The sequence below is a fragment of the Peromyscus maniculatus genome, chromosome 1, assembly GCF_049852395.1.
Source record: "Peromyscus maniculatus bairdii isolate BWxNUB_F1_BW_parent chromosome 1, HU_Pman_BW_mat_3.1, whole genome shotgun sequence".
NCBI lineage: Eukaryota > Metazoa > Chordata > Mammalia > Rodentia > Cricetidae > Peromyscus > Peromyscus maniculatus.
Genome location: NC_134852.1, coordinates 61,752,817 through 61,772,860, shown reverse-complemented (window position 1 = coordinate 61,772,860; position 20,044 = coordinate 61,752,817). Strand labels below are relative to the sequence as shown.

Sequence of the window (20,044 nt, the reverse complement as noted above, 5' to 3'; positions counted from 1 at the left end):
TGGTTTTTTTCTTTCAGTTTGTTTATAAGATGGATTACAGTGATAGATTTTCATATGTTGAACAATCCCTACATCTCTGGAATGAAGCTTACCTGATCATGGTGGATGATTTTATCAATGTGTTTTTGGATTCGGTTTGCCAGTACTTTATTGAGTATTTTTGCATCAATGTTCGTGAAGGAGATTGGTCTGTAATTCTTTCTTTGTTGCATCTTTGTGTGGTTTGGGTATCAGGGTAAATATAGCCTCATAGAAAGAATTTGACAATGTTCCTTCTGTTTCTATTGCGTGGAACAATTTGAGTAGCATTGGTATTAGCCCTTCTTTGAAATTCTGGTAGAACTCTGTGTTGAAACTATCTGGCCCTGGGCTTTTTTTTTTAATTTTTTTTATTTTTATTTTTTGATTGGGAGACTTTTAATGACTGTTTATATTTCCTTAGGGGTTATAGGTCCATTTAAACTGTTTATCTGGTCTTGATTTAATTTTGGTATGTGATACCTATCCAGAAAATTGTTCATTTGTTTTAGATTTTCCAATTTTGTGGAGAACAGGTTTTTGAAGTATGACTTTATGATTCTCTGATTTCTTCATTGCCTGTTGTTATGTCTCTCTTTTCATTTCTGATTTTGTTAATTTGGATATTCTCTCTGCCTTTTGGTTAGTTCAGATAAGGGTTTGTCTATCTTGTTGATTTTCTCAAAGAATCAAGCTTTGTTTCATTGATTCTTTTTGTACTGTTCTCTTTGTTTCTATTTTATTGATTTCAGCCCTAAACTTGGTTATTTCCTGGCATCTACTCCTCCTGGGTGAGTTTGCATCTTTTTGTTCTAGAGCTTTTAGGTGTGCTGTTAAGTCACTAGTGCTTCTCCAACTTCTTTATGTGGGCTTGAGAGCTGTGAACTTTCCTATTAGTACTGCTTTCATAGTGCCCCATAAGTGTGGGTATGTTGTATATTCATTTTCATTGAACTCTAAAAAGTTTTTAATTTCTTTATTTCTTCCTTGACCCAGTGGTGAGTCAGTTGAGCATTATTCAGTTTCCATGAGTTTGTAGGCCTTCTGTAATTTTTGTTGTTGAATTCTAAGTTTAAGCCCTGTGGTATGATAAAATACAGGAGGTTGTTCCAATTTTTTGTATCTTTTGATATTTTCTTTGTGATTGAGCATGTGGTTGATTTTAGAGAAGGTTCTATTGGGTTTTGAGAAGAAAATAGATTCTTTTGTGTTTGGGTGGAATATTCTATAGATGTCTATTAGGTCCATTTGAGTTATAACATCTGTTAGTTTCCTTATTTCTCTGTTAAGTTTCAGTTTGGCAGACCTGTCCATTGGTGAGAGTGGGGTGCTGAAGTCTCCCACTATTAGTGTGTGGGGTTGATGTGTGATTTAAGCTTTAGTAATGTTTCTTTTTTATACGTGGGTGCCCTTGTATTTGAGGCATAAATGTTCAGGATTGAGACTTCATCTTGATGGATTTTTCCTTTGATGAATATGTAATATCCTTCTCAATCTCTTTACATTAATTTTAGTTTGAAATCTATTTTGCTAGATATTAGGATAGCTACACCAGCTTGCCTCTTAAGTCCATTTGATTGAAAAGTCTTTTCCCAACCCTTTACTCTGAGGTAGTGTCTGTCTTTGAAGCTGATGTGTGTTTCTTCTATGTAGCAGATGGATGAATCCTGCTTTTGTATCCATTCTGTTAGTCTGTGTCTTGTTGTAGGTAAATTGAGTACATTGATATTAAAGGATATTAATAACCAGTGATTGTTTAATTTCTGTTAATTTTTGGTAGTTGTGTGCTGGGGGATGTCTTTCTGCATGCATGCTGTGAATATATGTTGTTCTCAATGGCTAATGAATAAGCTGCTTTGGCCTGTGGCAAGGCAGCACAGGCAGGCAGGAAACCCAAAGAGAGAGACAGGAAAGGGAAAGGCAGAGTCTGGAGAGATGCCAGCCTGCTACCCCGAGGAGCAACTTGCCAGTAGACCAATAACACCATGGAACATGTGGTAAAACACAGATTAATAGAAATGGGTTAATTTAAGATATAAGAGCTAGCTAGCAAGAGGCCTACCATAGGCCATGTAGTTTGTAAATATTATAAGCCTCTGTGTGTTTGCTTGGGTCCTAGTGGCTGAGGGACTGCACGTGAGAGAGATTTGTCTGGACTGTGGGGGGCTGGGTGGGACCCAAGAGACGTACAGCTACAGTTGTGTGCATGTGTTTTTCCCTTCTTTGGGATTTGTTGGTATGGGATGATCTATTGCCTGTGCTTTTGTGGGTGCATCTAACTTCCTTAGGTTGGAATTTTCTTTCTAGTGCTTTCTGTAGGGCTGGATTTGTGGATAGATAATATTTAAATCTGGTTTTGTCATGGAATATCTTGTTTACTCTGTCTATGGTGATTAAGAGTTTTGCTGGGGCCGGGTGGTGGTGGCGCACGCCTTTAATCCCAGCACTCGGGAGGCAGAGGCAGGCGGATCTCTGTGAGTTCGAGGCCAGCCTGGGCTACCAAGTGAGATCCAGGAAAGGCGCAAAGCTACACAAGAGAAACCCTGTCTCGGAAAACCAAAAAAAAAAAAAAAAAAAAAAAAAGAGTTTTGCTGGGTATAATAGTCTGGGCTGGCATCTGTGGTCTCTTAGTGTCTGCATAACATCTGTCCAGGACCCTCTGGCTTTCGGAGTCTCCATTGAGAAGTTGAGTGTTATTCTGATGGGTCTGCCTTTATAAGTTACTTGGCCTTTTCCCTTTGCAGCTCTTAATATGCTTTCTTTATTCTGTATGTTTAGTGGTTTGAAGATTACATGGCAAGGGGACTTTTTTGAGGGTCTAGTCTATTTGGTGTTCTGTAAGCTTTTTATATCTTCATGGGCATTTCCTTCTTTATTTTGGGAATGTTTTCTTCTATGATTTTGTTGAATATATTTTCTGTGCCTTTGAGCTGGTATTGTTCTTCTATTCCTATTATTCTTAGATTTAGTCTTTTCATGGTGTCCCAGAGTTCTTGGACATTTTGTGTTATGACTTTTTTTGGCTTTAGTGTTTTCTTTGACTGATGAATCTATTTCCTCTATTGTATCTTCAACATCAGAGATTCTCTCTTCCATTGCTTGCATTCTGTTGGTTATGCTTGTATCTGTAGTTCATCTTTGTTTACTCAGATTTTCCATTTCCAGAATTCCCTCAGTTTGTGTCTTTTTTATTGCTTCTATTTCAATTTTCAAGTCTTGAACTGTCTCCTTCACCTGTTTGATTGCTTTTCTTGGTTTTCTTGACTTTCTTTAAGGGATTCATTGATTTCTTCCAATTTTTTGTTTGTCTTTTCCTTGATTTCTTTAAGGGAATTTTTCATTTCCTCTTTAAAGACCTCTATCATCTTCATAAAGTCATTTTTAAGGTCACTTTGTTCTGCTTCTTCTACGTTGGGATGTTCAGGTCTTGTTTTAGTAGAACTGCTAGGTTCTGGTTATGCCATATTGCTCTTTATGTTGTTGAATGTATTCCTGCACTGGTGTCTACCCATCACTTCCTCTAATCAGTGCTGTGTCTAAAGAGTCCTCTTTTGGTCTAATCTGCACAGAGAGTGTTTGTATCTCAGGGAGCTCTTATTTTAATAGGAGCTCTTGGTCCAATAGAAGCTGGTGGAGTCTGTGTCTCAAGAAGCAGCTGCAGTCTCCGGGGATGGGTGGGTTTGGGGGATAATGGAATGGAGCTTGTAGGTCACAGGTTTCAATGGGGGTGAGTGGGAGTGGTAGTCAGGCCTGCCTGCAGGATTCTTGCCTGCTGGCCTGCAACTGGGGCTGCAATGGGGGGGGGTATGGGAGCACTGGTTGTGCCTCTGGGACTAAGGCCTAGAGATTGGGGTGACTGGCTGTGCAACAGTGACTTACCTCTTGGTCCAATAGGAGCTGGCTGAGTCTGTGTCTCAGGGAGCAGCTACTATCTTGGGGGATAGGTGGGCTTTTGGGATGGAGTGGGGCTTGTAGATTGCAGGGTCTGATGGTGGGGTGGTGGTGGTCAGGCCTGCCTGCAGGAGTCTTGCCTTCTGGGGCTACAATGGATGGGAGTAAGGGATGATGTGTTTGTTTTTATGCCAATACCATGCTGTCTTCATTACTATAGCTTTATTGTACAGCTTGAAATCAGAAATCGTGATACCTCCAGCAATTCTTCTATGGTTCAGAATTGTTTTAGCTATCCTTTGTGTGTGTGTGTGTGTGTGTGTGTGTGTGTGTGTGTGTGTGTGTGTGTGTGTGTGTTTCCCTATGAAGCTGAGAATTTTGTCCTCTCAAGATCTGTGAAGAGCTGTCTTGGAATTTTGATGGGTATGTGTTTTCTTGGGTGTGACTAATCTGTTTAAATTGAAGCTTTCCTTCTAGCACTGTTTGTAGGGCTGGAGTTGTAGATAGATATTGCTTAAATTTGGTTTTATCATGGAATGTTTCATTTTCTACATCTTTTGTTATTGAAAGTTTTGCTGGTTATAGCAGTCCTGGCTGGTATCTTTGGTCTCTTAGAGTTGTAGAAAATATTGATACCAGTCCTTTTGACTTTTAGGGTCTCCACTGAGAAGTCAGGTATTATTCTAATAGGTCTGTGTATATATATATATATATATATATATATATATATATATATATATATATATATATATATATATATATGTGTGTGTGTGTGTGTGTGTGTGTGTGTGCGCGCATGTATATTATTGATATGTGCTGAGAGGACTTTCTTTTCTGGTCCAATCTATTTGGTATTCTGTATGTTTTTTGTACACTTATAGGCATGTCTTTCTCTAGGTTAAGGAAATTTTCTTCCTTGATTTTGTTGAAAATATTTTCTGTGTGTTTGACCTGAGTTTCTTCTTCCTCTATTCCTATTATTCTTAGATTTGATCTTTTCATAGTATCCTAGATTTCCTGGATGTTTTGTGCCAGGAATTTTTCAATTTAACATTTTCTTTGTCTGGGTATCCATTTCTTTTACTGTGTCTTCAATGCCTGAGATTCTGTCATCCATCTCTCGTATCCTGTTGGTGAAACTTGTCTTTGAGGCTCCTGTTTAAATTCCTAAAATTTTCATTTCTGGATTTCTCTCAGTTTGAGTTTTCTTTATTGATTCTGTTTCCACTTTCAGGTCTTGAACTGTTTTGTGTATCTCCTCCACAATCTGGAGGTTTCACAGATTTCCTCAAGAGGTTTATTCATTTCCTGTTAAGGGCCTCTTTCCTATCCATAAAGGCTATTTTAAGGTCTTTGTCTTGTGTTTCACTTATGCTCCAATTCTTAGCACCTACTGTGGTAGGGTTTCTGAGCTTTACTTGTGACATGTTGTCTTAGTTGTTATTGGCTGTATTTTTTAAATGTATTTTTTAAAGGCATCTAGGTGCTGATATCTGTGTGGTCTTGTATTTGTTCAGTGGGTATATTTTTTTCTTTGACTTCTGTTCCCCTCTCTGGTTCTTAGAAGGGTGTGGCAGCTGTGTGTTTCCTGGTAGGAAATTCTTCTGGGATCCTCTTAGGTGTGGCCACTAGGGGTTCTGGATAAAGTGTGTTTTGGAGTATTAGGAGCTGACACTTAGGAATGGGAATGGTATAGGAGAGAGAGAGGCTGGGTGGGTCCACAAGAGGAAGTAAAGCACGGTGTTAGGAATGGGTAGAGAGTAAGGAGAAGCCACAAGAAGCAGTCTGCTACAGAGCTGGGGAAGAGAGGAGGGAAAGCGAAGATCTGTAGTTAGCCTACTTACATCCTTGGCCAGAGTGGCCTGAGGGTTCCCAGGAAATGCATGCTGGAGTTAGGGGCTGAGATAAAGCAATGAGTGGGAGAAGGAAGGTTGGAGTGGAATGTCTGTTTGATTCACAGGAGATGAAGATCTTCAGCTGGCCAACCTGCCTTCCTGGCTGACATGGCTTATGAAGTCCTGGGGAATAATTTTCTTATCTTATATAAATTATCCCGTATTGAGATACTGTGCTGTGACTTCACTTATTTTATCTTATTTTGCTTCATTTAGTTTGGGTTTTAGAATGTGTAGTGTACAGCTTTCTCCTCCTCCCTCCAATCTTCCTTCTCTTCATTTTAAAGCCTGACTAGTATTTTATATAATTAATTTATGCTATTTTCCCATGATAAATAATGTCACATGAGTGGCACTGTGAGCATTGACTATCTGCTTGTATAGCTGTGTCTCTGGGATAGATGCCCAGAAGTTAGGATTGTGAGTCAAAAGCTTAGCATGTATTAACGCCCATTTAGATATTGCCAATTTGTGATTTACAGAGGTCATGGCCCTCTTTCTAGTGATGATTCACATGAGAATGCCCATTTCTCTGGTTTCACCAACAGAAAGCATTGTACAGTTTATGAATTTTTACCACTATAAAAAGCAGTGGCATTTCAAGGCAATTATAGAACAATTGCATTTACCATGCTGAGATTAAGTTAGTCATGTTCTTTTTCAAAGGACTTTACATTGATATAAACTCATTGTGCTGGGTCTCATAAAGACAGTTTCTTTCAATTATATCATGAAAGTTGACCACACTCACCGCAGTCAATGCTTCCCCTGACTTCTCCTTCCCCCTTCTTAGCAACCTCTTTCCTTCCTGCAGTCTCCCTTCTGCTTTTATGCTGCGTGTGTGTGTGTGTGTGTGTGTGTGTGTGTGTGTGTGTGTGTGTGTGTTAGTTATAGAATTCCAGTACTTAAGCATAAGAGAAATCATGCAATATTTGTCTTTCTGTATCTGGATCACTTGGCTTAATATGATGACCTTCAGTCACATACTTTTTCCTGAAAAGGACACAATTTCACTTTTCCTTATGGCTGAATAAAACTGCATTATGTATCTACACTATGTTTTCTTTATCTATTCATCTGTTAATGGACACCAGTCTGGCTAATGTGAATACTGTTGCAATACATAGGGTATGCAGGTATTTCTGTGTTCTGCTGACTCAGAGTCCTTTGAATGTGTAAAAGAAGTTTTACAGCTGGGTTACATGATAGTTTTCTTTCTTTCTTTCTTTCTTTCTTTCTTTCTTTTTTTTTTTTTTGAGGAAGCTGCATGCTGATTTCCATAGTGGCTGATCAAATTTACATTCCTCCCAGCAGTTGATAAAGGTTCCCTTTACTCTACACTTTGGTCAGCATTTGTTGCTTTGGCTTCTCAGTTAACTGGACTAAGACAGAATCTCATGTGGTTATAATTTGCATTACCCTGATGGCTAAGAACATTGAACATTTTTCAAATGTTTATTGACCCCTGTACTTCATCATTTGAGAACTGTCTCTTCAATTCATTGGCTCATTAATTGATTGGGTTGTTGGATTTTTTGTTGTTTAGTTTTTTTCGTTTCTTTATGTATTTTCAATACTAATCCTCAATCAGATGTACAGTTAGCAGAGACTTTCTCTTACTTTATAGCCTGCCTCTTTACTCAGTCATTTCCTTTGCTGTGCAGAGGCCTTCTAACTTCATGTAATCCTCCCCTACTATTATTTTCTGAGGTATTAATGTCTTGTTTAGAAATTCTGTTCCTATGTCTACAACTTAAAATGTTTTCCTCTAGTAGTTTCAAGTCCTACTTGAAAGTCTCTGATTCATTTTAAGTTGACTTTTGTATGGAAAAAGAGTGAGCTTTAGCCTCATTATTTCATGTGTAGACATCCAGTTTTCACAGTATAGTTTGTTAATTTTTTTGTTTGAATTTCCAATCTATGCCCATTTTACTCATGTGACTCCCCTTAACCCTCAGAATATAAATAGTCTGATGCTCTGATTAATGTAAACTATTGAAAGAGGCTTTAGCCTTCCTTGTTAATCAGCTCCTGCTGTGGGATGGTCTTTCCATATGCTGTGAATATGTGTTGCTACCATTGGTTAATAAAGGAGCTGCTTTGGCCTATGCCAAGACAGATTAGAGCCAGGTGAGAAATCCAAACAAAGATACAGGGAGAAGAAAGACAGAGTCAGAAAAGACTCTGCAGCTGCGGTGGGGGGGGGGGGGCGAGGGAGGGAGGGGGCGCGCAAGATGTAATGAAACACAGATAAAGCCATGAGACATGTGGTGATACATAGATTAATAGAAATAGGTTAATTTAAGAGAAAAGAGCTAGTTAGCAATAAACCTGAGCCATAAACCAAATAGTTTGTGATTAATATAAGCCTCTATATGTTTACGTGGAACCAAGGGGCTGTGGGACACAGGAAAACTTTGGGCTACAAGCTCCATTTCTCCCATGTCCTACCACTTCCAGAGCAGACAACAGGCTTTGGATTCAAATTACTGAAATTACTGCAACTATGATGAAATAACATGTGGCTCAATCTTTGAAACACTGAGATGATTGTGTTGAGTCCTGAGCACTAGCTTAAGTGAGGAAGTGTTAGAGCGATTGACTAAGAGCTCCAGCTGCACAATACTAGATTGTTTATTAGTAGCATCTGATGAGGAGTTATATTGACCTCTATGATTCATTATAATAGAGCCATCAAAAGAACTGAGCAGAGGGATAGAGTTGAATTTTCTGTTTTAAAAGAATCACTGTGACTGCTGAATTGAACATTTAGTGGTAGAAAAATGTAATGCAGAAACCAGATAAAAGGCTGCTTAATGATTATAGGTTATGGACAATTATGACTTTATCACCAGGAAATGGGTTTATGGAGAAAAATGTGGTAATATCTTATATATATTTCAATAATGTACATTATAGAGTACAAGAGATTTGGAAGATGTCACCACCTCTATAATTGTGTCATGTGATTGGCATCATCTACATCTATGTTTTCATTTACTAACTAAATCACTAATTTAAATTTTAATTGAGCTCCTTGCAGAATGGAAATGCTACTGACTAAGATTTATAAAAAATACTAATTTAGTGGACAGTAAACAAGTAGAGGATTGGGTTGACAATAAATTAACTTTTAAGATAGCTAGCATTCTTCTAAGTAATGAGGTAGACAACTGATACAGTGGTTAGGGAGAGGAATGTTTTAGAGAGATTAATATTGCAATCATAAGGATACAGAATTTTGTTTATCACATCCTGAGCTAGGTATGGTTCAAGGGAAGTAATGTTGAGTGCATATATTCAAAGATAAGGCTCAGGAGATATTACTGTATAAAGATTTAAAGATTGAGGAGGAACAAAAAAAATTAGATTAAAAATGCCAAAATTAAGAAACAAACCTGCAAAAATAAACAAAGAATAACATAAAAAATAAAGCAAGCAAGCAAACAACAATAAATAACATGGTTTCTGTTCTGTGTTGGCCAACTACTGGGCATGGGGCCTAGCATGGAGTGTGATTGAAATGTCCAGTGATAATCCATTAGAGAAAACTGATTTTCTCATTACCAACAGGCATCAAATGCAAATAGTTTCTTGGTTCCAGTGGTTGTTTATTTTGACTTTTCTTTTAATTTTGTTTTGTTTTAATTGAGGGAGAGAGAGAGAGAGAGAGAGAGAGAGAGAGAGAGAGAGAGAGAGAGAGAGAGAGAGAGAACTTGAATTTGGGTGCATATAGGGAGATAAGGAGGATCTGGGAGGACTTTAGGAGGGAAAAGAATATGATCAAAATATACCATATGAAAATAATTTTTTAAAAAGGGGTGGGGAGGAAGTATATAAGGAGATTGAGAAGAGGTAACAGATGGAATTTGAGGAAGTCAGACAAGTGAAATGCTTCAGTCCGGAGTGGAAATTATTGGTCCCTATTCATTGATTTTGTATTTCACATACACTATGATTTAAACAGTGAGAAGCAAATTGTCTCATTTTAAAGGCCACTGGGCATAGCAATAAATGTTGGTAAAATTCCATCAAAGGGCAATACCACATTAAGCCATCACATAAGGGTCCCTAAAGTGAAAGGGAATATAAAATTACCTGATACACCACGACTAGGGCAAAGCAATGTGGGAGAAAAGATCGTCAGAAAATCAAATCATGTCTGGCTCCTCTAAAGTCTATTATATCAAGATGAGTATATTGTAAGCCACCATAGAAGGAGCTTTAAACTTAGCTATGACATGATCCTTGATGTTCTTTATAAAGACCTGCCATAGTTCTGGAGAGTTGGTTGATTCATTATCTTGGGAATAAATATCAATGAAGGCTGCTGTTTGGCATCATGAAGACAACATAACTGATTGATTGACTATTTCACATTTTCAGCTCATAATTTTGACATATATATGTATATATATAAAACCTCTAAATAAAAATGGTATTTTTTAGCATAAAAATTTCCAATCTAACTTAATTACCCACAAAATACACATCAATAGCAAATGCTTTCAAGACATTTTATCAAATAAGTGTCATATAATTTCTGATTTTTTTCTTATATTTCAAAACATAATGGCTAAGTATAGGACTTAGAAATGTGGATTCTAACAACTTTACATTTCGGATTTCTAAGCTTTAAGCTCAAATGACATCAGAAAGTTCCTTTTTTACTGTAGGGATGCTGAGAATAAAACTTAGCACAGCATTGCAAAACACAGAGGCCAATTTACTTTCTATGTGCAGGGTGAGTGCATACCACAGTGCACAGGCTTTCAGAGCAAGCATCTTTGGCCACTGAGCCATCTTGCTGGCCCACCAAAGTAAAGAAACACACACACACACACACACACACACACACACACACACACACACACACACACACACACACACACACACACACCTCTCCAGGCTGGGGACATAGCTCAATAACAGAATGTACACTTACTATGCAAGGACCTAGGTTGCATCCTGAGCACCAAAACCAAATTGCTCTTCTAACCCTGATCTGTTCAACACAGGGTCAAGATGCTGCCCTGTAGCGACCAGCCTTCACAGGCCCAAGACTTCTCTGGTCAGCTCTGCTCAAGCCCTCCAGCTTAAACCAACAGGATAAACTGTGCTCCATAGGCCAACATAACTGAGTCAGTTCAACACTGGACGAAATCCAGTCAGGCCTCTAGATGTGTCTGCCAAAATCCTCTTATGCTGCAGTCACTGGATGGCGCATGGCAGGTGGCTCTGGCTTCTCACCCTTCTGTTCTGAGATGGGGGCGGTGGGCAAGATTTCATGTTTAGGGTCCACAATGCTCACATGATCAGGCAGAGTCTTCTTAGGGTCAGTCTTACCACTTGGGTCCGAGGGCAGCATGATCCTCACTTTGATATCCATCATACCCTGTCTGAGGAGTTCATGGCCCATGGCAGTATCAGCATAGTAGTTAACAGGGTCTCCACTGTGGACCATCAGACCATCTGCAAACTTCATGGACTTGGCCCTCTGTCCTCAGAGCTTTCCAGATACCACAATCTCGCAGCCCTTGGCCTCTCTCACTCTCCACAGTGAACTGAAGCACACCATAGCAGGCCCTTCACAGAGCAAGCCCTCCTAGGAGTTTGTAGCATAGAGACTCTACTTGGGCAATTGTAGCACGAATCTTAAATGGTCTTATTAATAAAAACAAACCCAGGGCCTGGTATTGGGGTGACCACTGGAAGATCAGAGAAGCAGAATAAGCCACAGTCACCTCACCTTGCTAATTCCTCCGCTGATCCTGTTTCCTCAGACTGGAGGCCTCTGAATCCTCATCCAAATGGTTCTCAGCTGAACTGCTACTCAAAAGCCTAAAAGCTTAACCAGCCTAGTTCCTGGTTTTCACGACTTATATACCCTTCTGCTTTCTGCCATCACTTCCTGGGATTAAAGGCGTGAGTCACCATTCCTGGCTGTTTCCAATGTGGCCTTGAACTCACAGAGATGCGAATGTCTCCCAAGCGATAGGATTAAAGGTGTGTGTGCCACCATTTTCTGGCCTCTGTATCTAGTGACTGTTCTGTTCTCTGACCCCAGATAAGTTTATTAGGGTGCACAATATTTTGTGGAACACAATATCACCACAGGCAATGGCACAGAGACCTCTTGTGGCCACCTTTTCTTTATAAAGCTCTACGCTGCTCATAGGGAAGCCGAACCTCTTCTGGACTACTGCAGTCAGCTCTCTGACCAGACGACCCTTCTCACCAAGAACACTCTGTGTTTTGGTGGCTGAGATAATGATTTCCGTTCTGGCTGGTGTAACTTGGACTTCGACTCCGGAGTAGCCATCTTCAGCCAGCTCCCCCGAGTGGGAAACTCATTCTGTTCAGCTCTGGAGATGCACCAGCCACAAACTTCCTTTTCTTGGAAGTCTGCACCTCCATCTTGCCGCAGCGCTTCTCTGGAAGGAAAGGAAGTGGCTTACAGGCAGAAGTGGGTACATCCTGTGTTTCCCTTTAGTGTAGGTTTTTGGCATCTTTGTAAACAATCCTGGGGCTGTCTGGTTGTGAGCTTTCTTGTGGAAGATCTGTCTGACCTATATGGCTGACTTCGTGTCAGCACTACACTGTTTTTGCTGCTGTGACGAAGTTGAATGATTGAAATCAGGTATTCTGCTGTCTCCAACATTATTGATTTTGCTCAGGATTTCTTTGAGTAGCCAAAGTCTTTTATGCTTCTATAGGAATTTTAGGGTTGGTTTTTCTACATGAATTGAATTTTGATGGATAGTGCTTTGAACTTGTATATAATTTTTGGTAATATAGACCAGTCACAATATTAATTCTGCCTGTCCCATGGATGGTCATTCCATCTTACAGTGTTTTTTTCAATTTCTTTAAGTGTTTTAATATTTCCAGTTTCTTTCTCAGCATGTTCCTTTTAGATACACAGAAAATTAGTATTTTTTTGTATGTCGACTCTGTATCTTGACACTTGGCTGAAAATGTTTATCAGTTCTAAGAAGTGTCTAGTCTTTTGTGTCTCTTATACATCAGACATATCTACAAGTAGGAATACTTTAACTTTTTCCTTCCTTATTTGTAACCACTTTATTCCTCTTGCCTTATTTCTCCAGCTAAGATTTCAATATAGTCAGGTTGAATAAGACGGGAGAAAGTAGACACCCTTGTCTTATTCCTGATTTAATGGAAAGCTTTTGAGTTTTCTTCATTTAGTATAAAATTTGATTATAATTTTGGTATACATAGATTTTATTGTGTTGTGATATATTCCTTCTATTACTAGTTTCTTCATGTACTTTAAAATGAAAGGGTCTTGGACATTATCAGTTTCTACATTTATTAGGTTAATTATGTGATTTCTGGCCTTGAGCTGATTAATGTGATATATATATATATATTTGATTTGTATGTGTTCAATCATCCTTGCATTCCTTGAAAGAAGTCTACTTGGTCATAGTGAATGAACTTTTGATGTTTAGTTGAAGTTGGTTTGCAAATATTTTATTGAGAATTGTTTGCATCTATGTTTGCCAGTGAGATTGTCCTATAAATTAATTTGTTGTGTCCTTGTCTGGCTTTGGTATAAAACTAACTTCATAAAATGAGTTTGTCCATTTTTCTCCCCATTTTGAGTAGTTTGAGAAGTATTGGTGTTAATTTTTTAAGGGACTGGGAAAAATTAGCACTGAATTCCTTTGACCTAGCCTCTTTTTTGTGGGGGGAGGGGGGCATTTGAGACAGGGTTTCTCTGTGTAGCTTTGAGCCTTTCCTGGAACTCACTTGGTAGCCCAGGCTGGCCTCGAACTCACAGAGATCTGCCTGGCTCTGCCTCCCGAGTGCTGGGATTAAAGGCGTGCGCCACCACTGGCCGGCACCATCTCTCTTAATTGGGAAACTTTTATTATTGCTTCAGTCTTGTTGCTTGTTAAAGGGCTAATTAAGTTGATTATGTCTTCTTGGTTTAATTTTGGTAGGTCATATATGTCTAGAAATAATAATTTCTTCTAGATTTTTCAAATTTCTCAGGATATGGGTTTTTAAAGCATTCTGTAAAAATCTGAATTTCACTGGTGTTAATTGCCATGTCTCCCACTGAGGTGACTTGGGCAAAAATGGCCTCTATGGCCTTGTGTATTTGAATGCTCAGTCATCAGGGAGTAACACTATTTGAAAAATATCAGGAGGCTGGAGGACATGTGTCATTAGGGGTGGGCTTTGAGGTTTCTAAAAGTGTCTTTCTGTCTAAGCCAGTGGATCAGGATGTAGCTCTCAGCTACTTCCCCTGTGCAGTACATGCTGCCATGATGATAACGGACTAGATCTCTGAAACTGTAGGCAAACCCCCAGTTAAATGCTTTCTTTCATGACAGTTGCATTGGTCATTGCATCACACAACAGAACAGTGACCAAGACATCCTCCTCATTTCTAATTTTATGAATTTGGTGTTCTCCATCCTCCTTTTAAAAAATACAATGTCTGTTGTATCTCAAACTGGTTTCAAACTCACCATGTAACTAAGGCTGGTATTGAACTCTTTACAGTTTTGCCTCCTGGTGATGTAGGGTCACTTTGTATATTGGGACCATGATTTATTTGGAATTATTACCAGAATATCAGAATTCATGGTACCCATGAACACTAACACTGTGGGAAGAGAGAAATTAAATCTTTAAGTTGTGTTATATTAGAGAGCTGGCAATCTGAGAAGGCAATGGGTTAACATACTAGAAAGTAAGCTTTTTACATTGTCTTTCGTGTAGTGGGATTTATAGGGATAGAGATAAAGATAGTTAATCATTGTGGAGTTCAGTCTTGCCCCTCTGGTGAGCTAGTCAGCCACATTCTTAAAACTTGTAAAATGTGTGTTCTTTCATTATTGTCCATTACACTCTTCACTTCTTCTCTGGACATTTGGGCTTAGCAACTCCTTGGAATACTGAGTCTAGTTATTGTCTGCCAGTATCACCCTGTGCTCCTCCAGGCGATACCTGGGCTAGAGTTAACTAAGAAGAAACAGGCCATCAAAAGTACATACACTTTAAGATATCAATAACATGTGTACTGGCTGGTTTTGTGTCAATCTGACACAGGCTAGAGTTGTCAGAGATGAAGGAGCCTCAGCTGAGGAAATGCCCCGTGAGATCCAGCTGTACGGCATTTTCTCAATGAGCGATCAATGGGAGAGGGCCCAGCCCATGGTGGGTGGTGCTGTCTCTGGGCTGGTGGTCTTGGGTTCTATAAGAAAGCAGACCGAGCAAGCAAAGGGAAGCAAGTCAGTAAGCAGCACTCTTCTATGGCCTGTGCATCAGCTCCTGCCTCCAGGTTCCTGCCCTGTTTGTGTTCCTGTCCTGACTTCTTTTGGTCATGAACAGTGCTGTGGGAGTGTAAGCCAAACAAAGCCTTCTTTTTGGTTATGTTTTTTGGCTAAGCAATAGACAAACCCTAAGACAGCATGGGAGTGCAGATTCCTTCCCATAGTAAAGTACAAAAGTCTTCCCAGAGCATGGAATGGAACAGTATCCTTATCTATCCTGTCACTCCCCATGGTTAGCAACAAATCTTCAATCATAAGATCAGTTTCATTTGGAAGATGGCATCCTGCTGCCATGACTCTTGTTGATTGTTAGCATCACTTCTTACCAGCAAGGGAATTCTCTACCATGTAGTTTTGCACATTGGAACACACTATATGCACAAACAAACTGGTACTGTTACCCAGCCTTGATGCAGAGGGAGGAGCTTGGTCCCACCTCAACTTGATGTGCCATGCCTTGTTGACTCCCACGGGAGGCCTGCCCCTTTCTCAATGGAGGAGGAGTGGATGGGGGGGCTCGGCAGGAGGTGTGGGGAGGGAACAGGAAGAGAGGAGGGAGGGGGAATTGTGGTTAGTATGTAAAATAAATAAAAAAAATTTAAAAAAGCATAAAGAGTAGGAATCTCAGGAAAGCTTTGTTGAGGCAGGAAAAGATCAAAACTGAAGAAACCCTCTCTCTTCATTACACTAGAGACAATCTTATGAATTATCTTAACTTATTGCTAGATATAAACAATTTTTAGAACATACTGTGAAGAATAGAGTGTAGCTAGAGTTTTCCTGCCTTGCCCACAGTCAGGACAAATCTTTGTCACCCGCCAGTCCCACAACCGCTCAGACCCAACCAAGTAAGCACAGGGATTTATATTGCTTCAAATTGTATGGCCGTGGCAGGCTTCTTGCTAACTGTTCTTATAGCTTAAATTAATCCATTACCACAAATCTATACCCTGCCACGTGGCATGTGGCTTACCAGCATTTTCACATGCTGCTTGTCCTGGCAGTGGCTGGCAGTCAGTCCTTCTGCCTTCTTGTTCTTTTATTTCCCCTCTCTGTTAGTCCTGCCTATACTTCCTGCCTAGCCATGGCCAATCAGGTTTTATTTATTGACCAATCAGAGCAACACATTTTCCATACAGACCATCCCCCAGCACAGCCAAGTATAGGCCATCTCAGATACCTGCACTCAGGCCCGTGGTCCTAATCATCCTCTATGTGGACCTGCTGGGTAAAGCCACGAGGAACCCGAGAACGGGCTCCCACAAGACATTCAGAACATCCCACAGCAATAGAGTCTTTGGCAGGGTAGATAATTCATCTCCCCAGTGGGTAACAATGCCCCTACTTTGTTTTTGGAACTACAATTTGAGGGATTGGGGCTGATGTTTTAGACTTGGTATGAACATTCTCAAATTATGCTTGTGTCTGAAACAAATGTCATAAGTAGAATACAAATAAGAGCCAATGTTAAGGAGCTATGCAGTTATTGCTAGGTAACCATAACCATGCATAAGAAAGATTTCTCCTTATCGCTCAGCTCTAATTGCTTTGCAAGGGCAGGCATGAAAGATTCCATTTTTATTGTTGGTTTTGGGTCTTGGTATGTAGCTCAGGCTGGCCTCAAACTCAGAGTTCCCCTGCTTTAGATAGCACACACACACCACTATGCCCAGGGTGAGTTCCCTCTGGGTTTTGTGACTTCCCTCCTTGTCTCAGGAAGCTCTCTTTGAAGACATCACAGATGAAGCATCTGATGATTTGGTTTTAACTGTTCCTCATTGTTGAGATGACAGCTGTTCTGGCTGATCTGACACCACACTGGGGTGTGTGTAAGTGACAGACGTCAAGGAGTTAGTGGCAGTAAATCCATTTATGACCAAACGAGCAACTAAGAAGTATGAGAATGGTGCTTAGTACAACTCCATCTGGTGTTCATTCTAAACTTCATTTGGTGTGTCGTGTGGGTGATGCCCTCGAATCTAAAAAATTGTAGCCCAGGCCCTTTGTTAGAAGCTGCACTCTAAAGCATGTCAGTAGACAACATTTACTAGAATTATAAGGAGCATTTACTCCTTTGAAGAACCGTGGAGCTAGCCAATGCTTTTCCCTCACCATGGAGGATTAAGGGGAAGAAAACAGAGAGTGGTTCAGAAGTGGTTGTTAGACAAGACTCACTTTTGGCATAAATGATGGTAGGCTGGCCCCAGACAATTTATATCTTCATTAAGAACCCCAACATATCTGAAAACAATGAAGACTAAGAAAAATTTTAATGACATAACATTGCATCTATTTATAACATATATTAAGGGTTAATGAATAAAGCTATATCAATATGTGTGTGTGCTTGTGTACATGTATCTCACAAGGATATTTTCTGTTTCAGTCAGAAATTTTGAATGCAAGGAGTCAATGAACATAGAGACCTAGATTTAATATTATCTTTTTTATGAATAATTCAAGTTTTATCTTGGTAAGTTTGTAATGTACATAATACCTAGTTATATACTAAAATACCTCATCTCATCACTTATAATAGATTATAGTATTTATTAAGAATGGATAAATGTTGAGTGACAACTTCATCTTCCCTTCTTAGCAATGACAAAGTTTATGTACAATTCATGTGGGACAAAGTCTAGAAACAATGCAAAAGTGTCTCAAAATGTCAGTCAGTCCTTTATTTTTAAAAATCTTTTATACCTACATTTTATGTTTGCCTTGAAAAATATCAGTTCAGAAATTTTTTGAGCATTTAACAAATGGGTATCTTAATATAATGAATGTTTAAATGCAAGATATTATTTTTCTCATTTGTAAGCCTGTAGCAAGTTTTCTTTTATTTTGCAGTCTGTTTCCAGAACTGACATTTGATGGCAAAGTCCTTGCATGACCAGTTTTTTTCCCTTTGTCCCAAACATTAGTTAACCTTTAATGCAACTCTAGTACACACATGCATGCATGCACACACGCATGCACGCATACACCACATCTCTGTTATCCATTCACTCCTTTATGGAACCCAGGCTGATTCCATGAATGTGCTATAGTGACCATTAAAGCAATCAACATGTAGTTTTCAGAGAACTCTACTGTATCCTGACATTGATTTCTTCCAGTGTGCACTCAGCAATACTATAGCTGGCCCCTAAGATAGATCTATTTTAGGTTTTGAGGAAGTGTTTTACTGATTTACATAGTGACCACACTAGTTTGAACTTTTAACCAAAGGCTACAAAGGTTCCTGTTTCTTTACATCTTTGCCAACATTTATGTGTTTTGGTTTTCTTTCTTTTTTTTTGTTTTCCTTTTATTCTATTTTACAATATCATTCAGTTCTACATATCAGCCACAGGTTCCCCTGTTCTCCCCCCTCCCTTTCCCCCCAGACCACCCCCCCCATTCCTATCTCCTCCAGGGCAAAACCTCCCCCAAGGACTGAGATCAACCTGGTAGACTCAGTCCAGGCAGGTCCAGTCCCCTCCTCCCAGACTGAGCCAAGCGTCCCTGCATAAGCCCCAGGTTTCAAACAGCCAACTCATGCAATAAGCACAGGACTTGGTCCCACTGCCTAGATGCCTCCCAAACAGATCAAGCCAATCAACTGTCTCACCTATCCAGAAGGCCTGATCCAGCTTGGGGCCATAGTTTTGGTTTTCTTGATGGTGACCATTCTTGATGAAATCTCAATGTAGTTGTAATGTACATTTCCATGATGGCTATGGGTATTGAACACTTTTCCACCACCATTTGTGCTTCTTTTGAAAAATGCTTGTTCTAATCAATTGTCCATTGTCTTAGTTACTTCTTTATTGCTGTGACAAAACATCATGGTCAAGGCAACTTATAAAATAAAGCATTTAATCGGGCTTACAGTTTCAGAGGGTTAAAGTCCACAGTGAAAGGGCAAAGGCATGGTGGTAGAACAGCTGAGAGGTCACATCCTAATCCACAAGTTGGAGAAAGAGAGAACTCAAAATTGTGTCTTTTGAAACCTCAAAGCCCACACTCAGTGACATACTTCTTCTAGCAAGGCTACACCTCCTAATGCTCTCCCAGAAGTTACTAACTGGAGACCAAGTATCCAAACATATGAGCTTATGGAGGCTGTTTTCATTTAAACCACCACACTCATGCTGATTGGATTATTTTTTTCTCTTGGTGTCTATTTTTTTTAGTTCTTTGTGTATTCTGCAAACTAATCACCTGTATGATGAACATCTGGCTAAGCCTTTGTTCCATTATGTAGTGTGCCTCATCAGTTTCTTGTTTCTTTGTCTATGTGGGCACTTTGTAGTTTGATGCTGTACCATTTGTCAATTCCAGCACTTGAGTGGTGCAGGCAGGGAGACGAAGCCTGAGGTCAGCTTGGGTCCCCTGTGGCAAGAAGGAGTCTAGAAAGAAAAACAGAAAAAAAGAAAGGAAGATATAGAAATTAGGTGTTAAAAAGAGGAAAAATGAGAGGGTATTATTAAAGACAAAGAAAAAAGTTGCATGAATAAGAATTTATATCTAAATATTTATATCTGATTAAAAGTTTATATAGAAAAAATGTACATGCTCCAAAATAAGACAGAAAAGAGAGAAATAAAAATAAAAAAATAAAAATAAATAAAAAAGAAAACAGGTTTGTGATTCTTTAAGGTCAGTCAATTGGCAGCTATGAAAGATTTTGACCTAGCCTGTCTCTTCCTTTTGTGACCACTCAAGTGTGTTTTACTTGGTGAGAACAAATTTGTTTAATATTTGGCTCCCTCTCTCTCTCTTTCTTTCTTCTTTTTTTGTGGTACTTGCCCAACAACCACAAGGTGCAGTTTGTGGGCAGAGACAACTGTAATTAGCTCTTCATGAACAGGTACAGTAGACAAGTTTCCACTGACTGGTCCTAGCCTCTCACACGTTTTGATATCTTCATGGGTGAAGGTGCCT

The 20,044-nt window shown here is 39.5% G+C and overlaps 1 protein-coding gene and 1 pseudogene across 3 annotated transcripts in view; both read right to left on the bottom strand.

Moving 5' to 3' along the window:
- Positions 1 to 11,657, bottom strand: part of LOC102908834 (mas-related G-protein coupled receptor member A) — a 45,137-nt gene extending 33,480 nt beyond the window's left edge. For 2 of the 3 annotated variants that reach the window (XM_015986934.3, XM_042269865.2), the window contains exon 1: positions 11,554 to 11,657. The gene's annotated coding sequence lies outside the window, so the exon portion shown is untranslated. The remainder of the gene's footprint in view (positions 1 to 11,553) is intronic. The other variant, XM_076543541.1, reaches the window with a different exon arrangement.
- Positions 10,639 to 12,221, bottom strand: LOC102911349 (small ribosomal subunit protein uS3-like; annotated as a pseudogene).
- Positions 12,222 to 20,044: the final 7,823 nt, after the last annotated feature.